We start from the raw sequence: 17,712 nt of genomic DNA on the forward strand, positions 1-17,712 counted from the left end.
ATGGAAGCCCCCATTCACTTCAGAATATCGGAGTAGGCCTACTAAAAGATCCTATACTAATGGGAACTTTTTCTCTTCCACCTCCAATCAATCCGGCGGAAGTAGCATCGATAGGAACCTGCAATATGATATCTTCCACAAAGATCTCAGAAAACGATATCAACATGGATCATGCAATGGTTTTGCCCCCAAGCCCAATAGAAATATTATAGCAATCAATGTTCGTAGCATGGGAGGCAAACCCGAATCAACGCTCATCAAGCATTTGGATAGATAGGTCTAGAGAATATGGTACCCCTTCAGATCCTTGGTCGCGAGTGCATGGAACCGACGAAGGAATTGTACAATCAATGTTGATTGAAGGGGCACCATGGAGTGATTGCCACCATCGTTCCCTTCTTCCGGATTATGAAGAAGATACTCAAGATGGCCTTTATCATCCTTCAGTTTTTGAATTCCTATCAAATACTGTAAATACGGTGGATTCTGAGCAAAACTTATCCAACATTGAAGAGACTATCGCCATAAACATCTCGACCAAAACAAATGTTGTAGAGAATATTTATGTTGGCAAATGTTGTTATCCTTCAGAACTGGAAATATATAACGCTCTTTTTCGCGAATTCAGAGATGTCTTTGCTTGGTCATATGATGAAATGCCAGGCATTGACTCGAGTATTGTTGAACACGAAATTAAGATGTATCTAGATGTCAAACCGGTAAGACAACGGCTACGGCAGATGCACCCCAAGAAAGCCGCTGCCATTAAGGCAGAAGTTGAAAAACTTCTCCACGTTGTTTTTATCTACCCGGTTCCTTTGACCGATTGGGTATCCAATATTGTCCCTGTTATGAAGAAACAAGGGACAATTAGAGTGTGTGTCGATTATAGGGATGTAAATCAAGCTTGTCCAAAAGACAACTACCCTACACCCTTCATCGACCAGATAATTGATGAATGCACCGTATGCGAAATCTTTTCATTCATGGATGGATTTTCCGGGTATAATCAAATAAATATCCGCCCACAGGACCAGTCAAAGACTGCATTCATTTGTCCGTGGGGCACATTCGCATATCGAAAATTACCCTTTGGTTTAAAGAGGGCGGGAGCGACGTTTTAGAGGGAAATGAATTATGCCTTCCATGACATCAAAAACATCATTCAACCATACCTCGACGACCTTCCGGCTCATTCACAAAAGAAAACCGATCATCCGCAGCATTTAAGAGCGATATTTCTACGTTGCCGACACTACAAGATACGACTCAATCCACGCAAATGTGTATTTTGCGTCAGTTCTGGTCGTTTACTTGGCTTTGTAGTCTCCAAGGATGGGATTCGTCTCGACCCGTGCAAGGTCTAGGCAATCATAAATTTGCCTCCACCTTCAAATTTGCTTCAGATTCAGAAACTCCAAGGGAAAGCAAACTTTCTGAGGAGGTTCATTCCAAATTGCGTCGAACTTGCTAAAGGTTATACACGTCTTTTGAAAAAGGAGGTACCCTTTGTATGGGATCAGGTTGCGCAAGCTTCCTTTGATGCTTTGAAATATTCCCTAATAAAAGCATCATTAATGTACACCCCTGATTATCAAAGAGATTTTAACATGTATCTGGATGCAGCAGATACAACCATCACAATGGTTTTAGTTCAAGAAGTCGATGGAATTGAACATCCTATATATTATTTAAGTAAGAACTTAAATGATACAGAAAGCAAATATTCTTACATTGAAAAACTGGCGCTTGCAGCTGTTCAAGCGATACAAAGATTTAGACATTATGTCCTCTTTCGGAAAACTACCATTCTGTCTGATTGCAACCACATGACTTATATATTGTCGCGACAGTTGCTGGGGGGCAAATATTCGAAATGGATAGCGATCCTTCAAGAGTTTGATCTGGAATTCGTAAAATCCAAGTCAAAGAAAGATCTAGTTTTTGCATAATTATTATGCGATCTCCCATCGTCGTCCAACGATGAAACATCCGAAGAATCAATCGTGGATGAAAATTTGTTTCTGATATCTACAAGCAATGAGTGGTATGGAGATATAATAATTTATCTCCAAACCCAAAAGTTTAGGCCTAACACCTCTCACTCTGAACAAAAATGTATTCGATACCAAGCAAAAGACTACATGATCGTCGGTGATACACTTTACCGTCATGGTATCGATACAGTTGTAAGAAGGTGCCTCACCCATGAGGAGGCCGAAAAAGCCCTGAATGAGTTTCATTCAGGGGCTTGTGGAGGGCATCAATCTGGATATGCTACAGCACAAAAAATCTTACGAGCAGGATACTTCTGGCCAACAATATTCAAAGATTGCATAACCGCAGTCAGAAGTTGCCATGCTTGTCAAATTTTTGATAGCAAAACCAGAAGACCACCCGCACCTCTACAGCCAATAGTTGTTGTTGGGCCGTTCGCCAAATGGGGCATTGATTTCATGACATGTAACCCCACCTCGACCGGGGGGCATGGGTATATCATAGTCGCAGTTGACTATTTTACCAAATGGGTCGAGGCGATGCCTACATTAGATAATACTGGTGAAATAGCTGCCCTTTTCCTTTTCAATCATGTAGTCGCCAGATTCTGCGTACCACAAGCTATAGTCACAGATCATGGATCGCATTTTTGCAATCACATGATGCTCGAATTAGCTGCCAAACTAGGATTGTCTCACGACAGCTCTACTCCGTATTATCCGCAAGCCAACGGACAAGTTGAAGCAATCAACAAGGTCCTGAAGCGCATGTTGCAAAGGATGATCGGAGTTGACAAAAGAAAGTGGCACCTGATCCTGTACTCAGCCTTGTGGGCTTACTGAACATCGGTAAGGAATGCGACCGGGTTCACACCCTTCCAACTGGTATATGGCCTGGAAGCAGTCTTACCAGTGCAGTGCGAAATCTCGTCTCTTAAACGCGCAATCGATCTCCTCCCTGGAACTTCAGAAGAAGAGGCTCGTTTCTTGGAATTAATCCAATTGGATGAAACCCATCGTGATGCCGCTTTGGCTAACGAAGCCCATAAGAAACGAGTCAAGGCGCAGTTCGACAAAAATGTCAAACCCTGTGTCTTCTCAGAAGGTGACGTGGTCTTGCTTTACGACCAAGAATCCGATAAATTGGGAGCAGGTAAATTTAAGTCTTTATGGATGGGCCCCTATATTGTTAAACGGGTGTTAGCAAAAGGAGCCTACGAGTTAATGGATTATGACGGAGTTCCACTGGCGCAACCTCGTAATATGTTGTACCTCAAGCGTTACTATGCTTAAATAGTAACCATTATGCTTTTGTTGTATTTTGTTTTCGCTAAAGTGTTCGTTTTGGTCGAGTAATCCACCTTTTTACATTTATTGCAGATGTCAAACCTTTTGGAGACATGTGTCAGATACGCCGACGAAGCGATTCGTAGTTCGCGGAACCTGTCCTCCGCGGCCTGGGCCATTTTTGATCCAAGCGGCGAGTTAGTAAGTTTCAGAGGTGTATGTATTGGTTAATCAACGAATAACATCGCTGAGTATAGCGCGTTGATAGAAATTCTCTCTGATGCCATCGCCCATGGTATATGCCGACTAATTGTCAGGCTAGACTCACAACTCGTAATACTACAACTCAATGGTATATATTCCGTCCGAAACCCAGCTATTTATCGCATGTTCCTAAGGGTTAAGATTTTGGAAAGACAATTTGATCTTATTCAATACCAACATATTTCCAGAAACTTAAACACATTAACTGACTCATTAGCAAACTATGTGTTAGATAGACATTTGCAACATTTATAAAAAGAAACACATCATCAATGTTTTACATGTGGATCATATAGCTCAACCAGAATAAAACCCCGAAAATCAAAATATATATATAGCTGTTTATGGTTTACATATAATGTTCTGTAACCAAGACAAAATCGGTCACATGACCCAAAAACTCAAAATGCTAGGGGGCACCCTAGTCTAATGATGCTCGTGATAGCAAGTCACAGCCTGTGCGATCATGCATAAGAGACGAGTCCATCGTCTAGGCACACCAGTAGTATGTCGCTGTAACTGCAAAGGTAGCTCGTCGATCCTCACATCTGGAATACCAAGAGTAAGGCTCTCAACCTGCTCCTGCACAGCTGTGAGAGTCTCGGCCACATCAAGATCACGAAGAATAACCCTCCCGGTGGCCTCTCCTGCTGGGGCAACGGCTGGCACTCTCAGGCGAACTACTGGACGAACAGGACCAACGTCTGCATGTACACATGAGTTTGATTAAAGTCTTGATAGAATAAAGCACAAGGACATTATAAATAAAGACAGTAAACAGTGATATGGTCAAAGATTTTACCAATAGCGCCCCACTGCTCGCCATCCGGCAGTACTAAATTCGGATCACCCCGGAAGTCCATACCAGCATATGGATACTCGGCATAAGCCATCTCCTGACGATCAAACCACCTGAAGAAGGTACCAGAAAATGAAATCTGAGACTGGCCAGCATGCCTAGACATATGGTCAACCCATCTCTACATACGTGGTTCAGTAGGAGAAGGCAAGTCAAGTGCAATGTACTGCGGCTGCATCAGTGGTATCTTCTCCAAGGCAAAGGCGGTCAAAATAGAACTGAACCCAAAGTTCTTCAACCTCCCGTCCTTTATCTTGGTCAATTGATTTTTCATCACAAGAAGTACTGCATCGCACCAGTTGAATATTTTCGGTTGGAGGCATTCCAAGGCATGCTGCATATAGGATCTGTTGGCTACATGAAGAGACGCACTACCGGCCATCCTACCAAAAGTAAATAGGATAGACCTAAGTGACCTGTCAGTGACATCACGGATGATGATCTTGCCGTCTTTACTCGGCTGAGATCCTTCCCTGCAATACTGGCGGACATAATCTCTCACAGAGTCACTTCCTCGGGCCGAACCTGACAAAGAGATGGGGGCACCCCGCCTCGACAAGCCAGTCAAGAAGTAAATGTCTACTGCAGTCAAGGGGATAGATTTTCCCCTAATCTGGAAAACTTGATTGATAGGATCCCAAGCATCAAGCAAATACTGTAGTAGGTTGATCTGCTGTCTCATGCTAGAGATGCGGAAGAACTTCAGCAAGCCACAGTTCCGCAGCGCGTTCACTGTAACTGGATCATGTAGGGCAATCATGTCCTTTTCTTCATGTTCTCGTTCTCGCCATGTAAGGGTCATCTTGCTCCGAGATCTCTGAAAAACAAACAAGAGAGGAGTTAGATCCTGATTTTGATGAGAAACAAGCAAAAATTTTCATCAAAAACTGTGCAACAAATTCCTCTTCTGTGCCCAACGCACTTGCAGCAGTGTTCCACCTCCGTTGAATGTCAAACTGCCTTCATACTGGCCAACATTCAGCGCGGGTTTCGATGTACCTAGGGTGTGTTGATGGCAGAACGAACCCATCAAACCCCAGGGGCTCAGAAAAGCAGAAAATGAAGCACATAATGCAAAAAGGAAACCATGAAATGAAAGAGCTCGGGTTTAGCTCCTACCTAGTCCAGACGGCGCCGAGAATCGTCCACAGAATCTCCCGAAATCAGCTGATGAAAATCAAGGGGGAAAAGGCACCTCCAAAGCTCCAACAAACCAAGTTCAAATGAAATGGTAAAATGAGAGGTAAAAACACTTTTTAATTGCTTTCTACGTAGTTCAAAGTAAAATATTAGCGTTTTAATCTCATTTTCAAGCAAATGTTGTTCATTTCTAACTAGTTTGATGAAGCAGTTGAAAATACAGTACTATCTTTGGAAAGATGAAGCTATTTGTGGTAAAAAATCAAAACAAGACCATCTAATCGAGCAGTTTTAGCACATAGTTCAAGCTCGTTAAAAAATAAACATAAGACCGAGCAAGTGTTTCAATCCGCGTTTAAGCTCGTTAAAAAATGAACTATCCTCTGGTAAATAACCACCGTGAATGTAGCATTATCAGCCATGAAAGCCTTGGTTGTGTTTGCACTGTCACCTCCACTTTTCCATTGGCCGATCATTCACCTCCATTTGATTGTTTACCCATTTTGAGGAACAGCTGCGAAGAGTGATTTCACTAGCCATCCTCGTAACACTGCCGTGATTGGAAAATTCCAAACCTTACCTGGAATCAGCTGCTACCCATTTTATCACTCGTTCCTCAAAAGACGAGTCTTCTTTAAGCTCTTTCCATCTGACTCATAAAATATGAAAAGATTGTCGAGTTTTGGCCTTCCAGCTCGTTAAAGTGACCGGAAGTGCTATCCCTCCTCTAGATTTTAATCTTTTTGGACCTGAGGGATTATTGCACAAAAATATCGAGCTCTTGTGTTGTTCGACTCGTTAAAACTATCGAAAATTCATCCCTTCTGTATTGTTTTATACTTTTTCGGACTTAAGGGATTAGATGACGAAAAAGGAATTCCGGAGTTAACTTTACGTACCTTTTCAGACTCTCTAAAAATGAAAAGGATCGAGTTATCTTTGTCGTTAAACTCGTTAAAAAGATTAATAGCGACAAACTTGTCTTTAGACGAGAACGAGTTTCACTATCGCTAGGCTCGTTAAAACATAGCGATGGGTTTGCCCGAAGGGCAAATTATAGAACAAGCATATGCTATCCTCCTCAAGCTTGACAAAAAATAAAGAGGTACTGGTCAGCAATGACTGGGGAAAAATTGGGAAGAAACTCAAAGAATCTTTATTAGTAGCAAGTCGCTCTTGAACATGACACTTCCACTCCGTGCCTGAGTTGGGTTGGGTTGTTTCATTCACCGGTCACATCACCATGGTCACGCCATACCATCCACATTTGGGGTAAATGCTACCAATCCATCACATATAAGTGTCGCCGACATGTTCAAGAGAAGTCACCCGTGTCCCATCCACTACCACACATTATACTTCATTCCTTCATGACCGCCATCCTGAACCATATATCATCAGATCGTTTTCACCTCCATCAAAATAATTTACTCCGTTCCGTGTCATTGATGTGGGATTCATCAAGGCCCTCCTTTGACGGATCGCTTCTTGTCGACACCAGCTCATTATCCAAGAAGTTGATCTAGGAACACCCCATTCAGTACTTTGAAGCTTGCATGCCTCAATGGCAAGTTTCTCACTTCCGGTGACAGGTATACATCAATGACCTTCGACCGAAAGATTTCGCGTGGTGTTCGACACCAAGTCCTTTATTCACACCACGTGAATTGTACTGCAGTACCTTGAGGGTCATCATCCTTATCGGTGATTCCTCTCGCGCTTGTGACTGGTAATCAAGCGATGTCTTTCCATGTTCGACTTCAAAACATTTTTCACATGGATCGACTTGTACTTCGAGTGAAGATCGGACGAGATTGAAGACCCCGGATCTCGTTTCATCCATCTGGGCTGCGATATATATTCAGGAAAAATAAAGACATTGACATGTACAGCATTGCAGCACAGATAATCATCCTACCAAAAGGATGATGACTTCATCAAAACCATCAGTCTACCATCAGACGATTGTCTGTCCTGTGTACATAAAAATGAATTTATAAAGTTGAGCATGGGAATGCCCGCCTCAGCTAGATCATGAAAACAATATGAAGATAATGTATTGTATTGTATCTTATTACTGGTCTCCTCCCAGCATTGAAAGAACTTCGGATCCTCCTAATAAAGCATTTCACCCGATAAACGGCCTCATACTTTAGGGGGCAACTGTTATAGACATTTTTGTGCATTACAGCTCTAAGCATGAAATTTCCATAAACCAAGGGATCCTAAGTCCCTAAAAGTGTTGTTCCTACCCCTAGAGGAACAAGGTCAACCAATTATAGCTTCTCCCAGAAGTTCTCCACCAGAAACTGCTCAGAATCAGTCAAATCAGGATCATTTCAGCTGCTCCACTAGCCAGCTGCGTTGCATAGCACCCCAGTACACTAGCTAGGTGCGTTGTAACACACATAAATGCACTACCAGGGTGCGCTGAGCGGGAAATGACAAATGGCAGTGTCATTCAGCGAGGTGGACAGACAATGGAAACTTCCAGAATCTTCCCCAATGACACTTGCCTCACTGAGTTCGACCAAAGATGAGTAAGAGGCTCTCAGTCTCCAAGTGGAAGCAAGAACTGACAGAGAGAAGCCACAAGTCAAATCATAAGCTGACTCATCCTCTTTGCATATAGCTATATATGGATCCCTCATCCCAAAGATCAGGAGGCTGGAATTTTGTACTTTGCAGAGAATTGTTGTTGGTTTTGAGACAGAGATCAATGCATTGGGTGATTTATGCTTTGTTGGAGGTGAAGAAGGGATTCCTTGTGTCTGGATCATTGATCGACTTGGTTGTTGTATCCTTGGTTCTTCTTTATATCAATAAAACTATTTGAGTTTCTCCTACATGCTTGTGTATCAATGATGTTTTTGTTATATTTGCATGTTTATCTTAAATCTGATCCTAAGCTATTTATGAATGTAAATCTATGTCTTTGTGTAGTTTTCCTCTTCTGTGATCTTGCAGGAACTTGGTGAAGCTAGGCAAGTGAAGGAGCAGGTAGCTGGAAGCTGTCAAAGAGGAGAGAGATTGGATCAAAGGACTAGCGCAAGACACAGGTTAGTTCATCCTATTCCTCTTCATTTACAGTTCATAAAGAAGAATACGAAAGTAGTTTTCCTTGTTTGTTGCTAAGGCACTGTCACACCTTAGTGGGATAGGGGCGTTCTGAGTAGACACTTTTCCCAACAACATTGGGCCTATGGTTCGTTCAACGCTAAGTTAATTTCACATATTCAGCTACACAATAATCATCTCAGGAAAGGAATTAGCGGGTCACATAGAACTTTTCAAGAGTATTCATGTATGGCAATTTTTTTTTAATTTCTTGGATTTTAATTGAAAAAATTTCATAAAAAATTTCATAAAATCTTATTTATTTTTGTTAGACATTTTTATTTATATAAAGGTAAAGTAATATATTTAAATTATCTATAATTGTAAATTTATTTTAATTATTTAATATATGTAGAAATTTGTTGGAAATTTATGAAATCTTTTATCTAAATATTCTATAGAGAAAAATTAAGTTTAATGGAAAGTGAAAAATTTTCTTTTACCTTTTAATGCTATTATATAATTTTAATACTCCAAATCTTTTAGTAATATTATATAGTTTTAATACATTAAATCTAAAACATAACTCCATTATGTAATTTGATTATCCAGATCTAATAGAGTGATTGAATAAATCCATTTAAAACAAGGCATTGAAAAACTAAATACCTAATCAAGTAATTTGTATAAAGTATTGTTATTTGATTTCATAAATTTGAATCAAAATTTAAATATATTTACAAATAATATAAAATTATTCATAAAACAATATGAATATAAAGACAATATTGATATGCAAAAAACACTCAAAACAAACTACAAAATTATATTTGATAAACCATCTCTGCCTAATCTTATGCTATTGATTTAACTAGATCAAGTGCAACTTATACACACATTTATTTATCTTAGGCTTCTTGCAATATAATTCCTTAACTATAATATTAATTGGGAAAGATCAAAACTCCATGTTATCAAAATTTGGTGCCCAATTTTGTTATAATACCTTTCCATTACATTTCTAAGAACTACAATTCCACTAATCAACATTTATATCAGGGCACTCACTTTCATCATCTTGAAAAATATCTAAGATAGTCTTTTTATGAGGACATTCACTTTCATCATCTTAGAAAATATTTGAGGTAGTGTTTATATGAGGACACTCACTTTCATTAACTTAGAAGATCTGTGAGGTGGCCCTTTCCTTCAAGTCATCTTTCCTTCATAATTGTTTCATGATCTCAAGATCAATATATTTTTATTAACTTGTTGGGATTGGATCCAACATATATGAGCTCCTCGGTCACTCTATAAAAATCTCATTCCCATCCATAACACTAGATATCACATCAAGCCCATAAAAATAGCCATCAACAATTTTCCTTTTCCATGGCCATAAATCATTACAAGATGAATCATTGTAAATTTTATCTAATGTATAAAGAACTATTTTCCAATACTTTATTTTATATTTAGATTCCTCCCTAACAACATTGTCATTATGGATAGGCACTTTTCACCTTTTTATATATGATATTATTACTTCATTTTTTTCGGAAGAGAGATCATTCACTTTGAGACATAAGAAGAATGGATTCTTTGTCAAACTCCATATCAATATTCCACTAGTCAAGCCATTAAAAATTAGTAATTGATTACTTGTATTTTTGTATTCACTTATATAGTCTTTGTTTAAAAAAAAAATTATTCAGTATGTTTATTAAAATTTTTATTTGAAAGAGACCAACATTATGTTTAAGTTGAAAGAGACAATATTAAAAATGAAAATGTTCCATTTTATTTAAATTTGGTTAAAAATTAATGTGTAGTGTTTTTATGGCTACTAATGTGTTGGCTTGATGTGTCCATGTTGGAAATAATATCATTAGTTATAAGGAGTTCTTTGAAAAATATTGTGTCTTCTACTATGCTTTTCTAGAAATAATATTATTATCAAATATCATGTCCTTTATATCTCTAGGAACAAGACATAATAGGGACATGGCTCTCTTACATCACTAAGTTTGAGAGGAGAGAATTCAACACAAACACACTATACCATTTTTATTTATGGTCTCAATATTAGTTTTCAAAACTACATTGTATTGAAAAGAGAGAATTTAAGACAATTTCACGATATCATTTTCATTTATGTTCTCAATATCCATTCTCACAACTACTTTGGCCTTCCTATACACATGCTCATGAATATATTGTTTACCACAATCATTCACTACAAAAATTCATATTTCATTTACCAATTGTTTATTCACATACCTAAATTAGTTTAAATTACTCCTAAATCTGAAAACTAAAACATAAAATTAGTCAATTACTAATAAGCTAAATAACTCATAGTTAATTATAATTAGTCATAAACTTTATGTGTGTGTGGTTCCTTGATTGAGGAAATTTTGTTGGATTCAAAAAAATGGTGGAGCTATAATTATGAATATTTAGATGTGTATTGATGAATAAAAAATTAATTTAAATAATTAAATGTATTTAATATGTTATTGAGAATTGTTTAAACAATTTTTTTTTTTTTGAAAGAAATAGAATAATATAATTATATAAGAGAATAATGAAAAAACTCTTCTCATTATATTACATACATATTATAATGTGTTAGAAAAATAAGATATTGATTTTATAAAATTATATTATAAAATGTTATATTAAATCTATTACTCTAACTTTTTTTTCTTTCATAAATTATAATTACAAAAAAATCATTGTATAATAAAAATATGTATAAGAATAGATTAATTCAATAAACCAAATCTTTTCAATTTTTTTTTAGAGAAACTTTAAAAGCTTTTTTTTTTTAATTTCTTTCATAAATTATAATTACAAAAAATGCATTGTATAATAAAAATATGTATAAGAATAAATTAACTCAATAAAACAAATATTTTCAAATTTTTTTTAAACAAAATTTAAACACCTTACTTAATATATGTTTAAATTCATGTGTTTTTAGATTTTCTATTGTGTATAATTTCTCAAAAATTGTTTGGAATTACAAGTAAATTTGAGTAAACAATAAAAATTAAGATTGAGTCATAAAAAAATGTAGTTAGTTCCAACCAAAAATTCCTTAACATCTACCTATTAGACAATACATTAAAAATATTTATAAACACATAAAATAAAATAATAATTTAGTTTTAAGATTAAGATCAAGTTATATATCATTATTTTTTTAAAGCAATGGAGACATATAGAATTAATTATTTTAGAAACACATTTTTTTAATGGTTAAGCACATTTAAATTATAATTATTATGATATATTTTTTAATAAATATTAAGAAATTCAAATAATTAAAAAGAAAAGTTATAAATATATAAAATTGTGTTGAAAAATCTGACAAACTTAAAACATATTACATTTTTTATTATTTTAATTAATAAATAGTTATGATTTAAATATCTATTAACTATTGTCATTTAAACAATTTCTGATTTAATAAATATAGTTTTAATCATTATTGAAAATCTTATATTATTTCATTAGTATAAGCATTAAGATCATTGTCAAATTAAATCATGAATTATTATGAACAATTTGGATTTAATAAATAATTTTGATATAAATATTTATTAATTATTTAGAATTTAAACAATTTATCATTTAATAAATACTTTTTTAACCATTATTACAAAATTTGTTAATATCTAAGTGTTAGACAACCCATTAAAAATATCTATAAAAACATAAAATAAAAATAATAAATTCAGTTTTAAGATTAAGATCAAGTTATATATCATTATTTTTTTTAAACAATAGAGGCATAGAATTAATTTTTTAGAAACACATTTTCTTAATGGTTAAGAACATTTAAATTATAATTATTATGCTTAGTGTATGATTAAAAATTACATTATTAAATAACAAATACTATTTTAATAAATATTAAGAAATTCAAATAATTAAAAAAAGTTATAAATATATAAAATTATGTTGAAAAATCTCACAAACTTAAAACATATTACATTTTTTTATTTAAATTTCCTAATATTTATTAATTTAACCTCTATATACCACATGATCATAATCAAGTAGATGTTACTGTAGTCCATTAGAATGCTTAAGTTGTGATATTAATGAAGTCCATTACAAGGATTATCTTATCATATTAACAATCTATTGTTTTTTAATAAATAAGTAAAATGATTTTAGATTAAGTCTAAATATGAAAAAAATTAATATATTTGAATTTGTTGTTTTATAAATTTAGTAATATAATTTTAATTTGATATTTTTGGATTCATTATGATTGAGTCAATTTTTTTTTGTCAAATTCCAAATTTAGTAATATAATTTTAATTTGATATTTTTGGATTCATTATGATTGGGTCATTTTTTTTTGTCAAATTCCAAATTTAGTAATATAATTTTAATTTGATATTTTTGGATTCATTATGATTGAGTCAATTTTTTTTTGTCAAATTCCAAATTTAGTAATATAATTTTAATTTGATATTTTTGGATTCATTATGATTGAGTCAAATTTTTTTTGTCAAATTCCAACCAGAAATTATTTAGGTGATTCACATTACATACATAATTAAAACATATAACTATAATAAATTCACTACTATACAAAACACTTAGCCATGTGATCTTGAATCTAGAAAAAAAACCAAGTTGTTCACCAACTATTTTTTATTAGTTCAAATTTCAATCTTACACAACCATTAACATTTTTTATCCTTAACAAAATGGAAAATTGTGTATGGTAAATTATGTATGTATGTTACTTTTAATTTTATTAAACATTAAATTATTTTCTTGATATGGAATATGTTTTTTTTAGTGTTAGGTGATTTCATTGTTTCATCATGGATCTAGCTATTTGGAGTTGTCTTCCATTTGAAGTTCTTGAACTTGTCTTCATGTGGCTCCCTTTATTGGTTGTGATAAAGTTTAGCATTGTTTGTAAGAAATGGAAGAATTCTTTGCAAAACCCTTCTTTCTTTTGCCATTGCAAGAATGTCTCTACGAATGAATTTGGATTTCTCATTCATTTCCTCAATAGTGAAGACAATTGTTTTTTTGCTCAATACCTTAATCAGAATGGCCACATATCTCAATTTCATTTGCGACTATAGATTCAAGATACAGAGTGGAGTGTATTGTTGGACCAATGGTGGTTTTATCCTTACCAACAGAATGCTCCCAAGCACATAACTATTTTGTGACGAACCCATTTACAAAGGCATTTAAAAACATAGGGCCAATATGGATTGGAGATTGGGGATTCTTTTCATTATTGGAAAATGTAAGCATTAGAAAATATGACTCGGCTGTTCTAAAACATATGTATGACAGAGACTACATTTTATGTTTGTAGTAGTCTTGATAGGGTATGACAAAGGTTTGTTGTTCCATTTGGTGGCACTTCACCCCCTAAGAATGTAGTGTTTTATAAAAGTAAATTGTTTTGGTTGTATCTCGAAAAGGAGTATGAATATTATCCTCGGTACGGGTACAATCTACTCATTTGACATAATAAAAAATGAGTGGGGTTTTTGATTTGTTCCAATCAGTGACATACGGTGTATGTCGTTAGCAATATACATGAATCAGTTGATATGCCTTGTCAATGATGGCTCCATTTCTGTATGGTCAATTGAAGAATTAGATCATTTCCAATTTGGTCAACTGTGTGTTGAACGAAAAATTGACTACTTTGAAGATGATTGGGGTTTTAGATGGAAGTTGTTGGAAGAATTTTTTGCAGATATAAACAACAAATGTCCTAGTTATCTTTCGTTTCGAACAGACCTTGGTCTGGTTCTTATTTGCAACTGCAGTGAAGTTCCTTTCCTATTATATGACATGATGACTCGCATCTATTTTCCAATAGATATTGATAATTCAACTAATGAGTAAATGTCTCGGTTTTGGTACCCAACATTGGAGGATTGCAATGATTTGATTGAGTATGGAAATGTTTTTTCAATTGCTCCCCGTATGGATTTTGTTGATGAGATTCCACCATTGGATATGGATATGGATTCTTAGGATATTAGTATTCTTAGGAGTTCTTATAAATATTTCCATTTTATATACTCTCTATGGTTGTGGAAAATATTTCCATTTTTGTCTCTATACATACTATGGGTCTTTATGGTAATATTTTAAAATTATGTTTGTATTGATCTTTGTGATGTAAAATATTTCATATTGTTTCCCCTAAATTTTTCTTATTTACATGTAAATGTTTCTCGATGTTATGCATTTTTCTTTGTTTGTATAATTATAATCTCCATGAGTTATATTATACATATTATTTGTATTGGTTTTTGTCATTGATTCTCAAACAATGTTATATGTTTATGTTCATTTTAATATTTACATTTATATTTTGATAGTATATAGTTCCAAATTTTTAGATATACTTCCAATTCATATAATTCTTAGAGTATTGTGTCCCAATAGTATGGGTTTCATTTTGATTCTAATATGATACATGGAAATTTAGACTTTTTTTTTTAAGCCATTTGGAAGAATTCATTTCTATTTTTTGTCATTTTGAATTTTTTTGTTTTTGTTTTTAGCCATTTGGAAAAAGTCTTATACATTTTGATAAGTTTATATGGTTGGAAAAAAATAACATATACACTTTTTATGTTTTTTTATGATTTCCAAAAAAACTTGTGCCTTTTTCATTCTTTTTTGTTTGTTTATATTAGATATTTGTTATGTTCCATGTTTATGATTCCATAATGAATATTTTATTATTCATTGTAGACATGTCATCTGAAGGCACAAGCAAGCATACAAGAAAACGAAATTTGTCACCAAAATCATGTGAGAGGTCTAATGAAAGTCATCGTTTATGGTATCAACAAAATAAGGATGCCATAAATGAGCATAGGAGAGCTACATATAATAGAAAAACGAGTGAAGCCACTCTTGGAAATGATTTTATAATTCCTCGTAAGTATCGTACTATGGATAATATAATGGAAAGAAAATTTCGTGTTGATAATTCATTATCACGATATGCTCCTCATCAACATAATCTTGTTGTTCAATGCTCTTCTAAAAATGTTCATAACATTGGGGAAACATCTTGCAATCAGGAAGAATGGCATATCGATATTGTGGATGCAAATGTCCACCCTAACCCTTCCGTGTGTCCAATTGCATGTTTTGATGGCCAAAGGTTGCAAAACATCCATGGTGGAGGTAGAGATGAGATTTTGTGTGATGATTTGGATGATAGTTTACTTGGCCATTTGTTTGATAATTTGGATTGAGTTGCTCGAAACATGAGATCTTCAAATCTCGCTTCTCAAAATAATGTGGTCCCACCAAGAGAACCAGTCATCCCTGATAGCATTTCCCGTGGAACAATGGAGGTAACACAATTATATTTTGATTTTCGCTGCAATAGTGGTTGTTTTATTACATTCCTATATTTACAAAGTTTTGTTTACTAAACTTATGTTATTTTATTCTCTTCAAATATGATACAACTTGTTTTAATAGAGGTCTAGAAATTAACTCCCAAAGTGTTCCATCTACTAATCTGAGAAGTGAAGATGAAGCATGTCATAATCTTCCTGTGCATTGTCCTCGACGATCAAGTTGCAAGACTAATGTAAGTTTTCAATGTTTTTTATTTTCTTTTCATTTTTTAAATTTCTAGCTGCTTGGACATTGAATTTTATGGCGTATTTTATTTTCTTTGAACAAGACACAAGTCATTTCAATATAGGCATAAAAATTAACTTCGTAGAAGTTCCATCTACTAATGTTAGAAGTGAAGAGAAACCATCTCATAGCGTTCATCCACATCGCCAAACAAATGTAAATGTTGAGTGCATTTGATATTTTTCTCATTTCTTCATTTATATTTGCCTGGAAAATGTATTTTGTAACCTTTCATGGAGAAACCATGATATCATCTCATTAGGTTGGAGAATTGGAATCCAAAACATCAAATTGTAAAACTAATGTAGATGTTCAATGTATTTGATTTATTTTCAATTTTTGAATCTTTCTTTTTTGGACATTTAGTTTTATAACGTATTTTATTTTTTTGAAATAGGAAACAACTCATTTGAATAGAGGCATAGAAACTACATCCAAAAATGTTCCATCCACTGATCTTAGAATCCAAGAGCAACCATCTCATAACCCTCATCCACATGAAGACACAAATGTAAATTTTGAATGCATTTGATTCTTTTTCATTTTCTTCATTTATAATTAGTTGGAAATTAAATTTGAAAGTATTTTATGACAAAGAGACCTTTACATCCTCTCAGGTTCGCGAAATGCACACAATAAATTTGGAAAGACATTCTCATGGAACCATTCCACATGCTTCAAATTTGCGAAGGGAATCTCATGTTCTTGAAGATGAAGTAAATGTTAGAAGAAATTTTACTCATCCAAATGGTTTTCAATATGGTTCGGCCAATAGAGATCATATTCATTTTGACGAAAACATGATTGTAGTGCATAAAAGGTTTCAAGCAAAGATAGATAGATTGTCAGTTGTCCAAATGTGCTAGATTTGCCAAGAATCATATCTCGGAATCCATGTTGTGAGACATTTTGAAGGACTTGTTTGAAGACGATGTAAGAGTGAAAGAGGAGCCCATCGTTTTTGTCGATATAATGACATGAATCATCGAGAGCAACCTCATATTTTAAGAGTTCTTACTCAAGTTGAATAAATGCTAATAGCACGTGTGAATCCTATTTTGCAAGTGACACATGCTCGAGGTGGGCAATATAAGTATAGTGGTCATACAATTAGCTTTCCTCAAGATATTTCTACAATTGTATAAAGTATTCCCTCACATGTTGAAGATACTGACTTTCTAATTATGAGGAGACATGGCGCTCAGTCTAAAGATTATGAATGTTATGTCAAAAGATCTTGAGTGATGGAAGCATTGCTTTTCAAAATCCAACATGATCAATATTATCAAGATGTTGTAATTGATTATGATTCAGTGAATGCTCTCGAAAGATCAACAAATGTCTCCTCCAAGATTAAATTTGTTGATTGTGATATTGAAGAAACTGAGATCAAAAAATCTAATAATGAAGGGTTTCCTATTGAGCATTTTCCCT

Source organism: Pinus tabuliformis, chromosome 5_1 (assembly GCF_031772625.1).
Source record: "Pinus tabuliformis cultivar Carrire ecotype Pingquan chromosome 5_1, CPIR1, whole genome shotgun sequence".
In the NCBI taxonomy this organism is placed as follows: Eukaryota; Viridiplantae; Streptophyta; class Pinopsida; order Pinales; family Pinaceae; genus Pinus; species Pinus tabuliformis.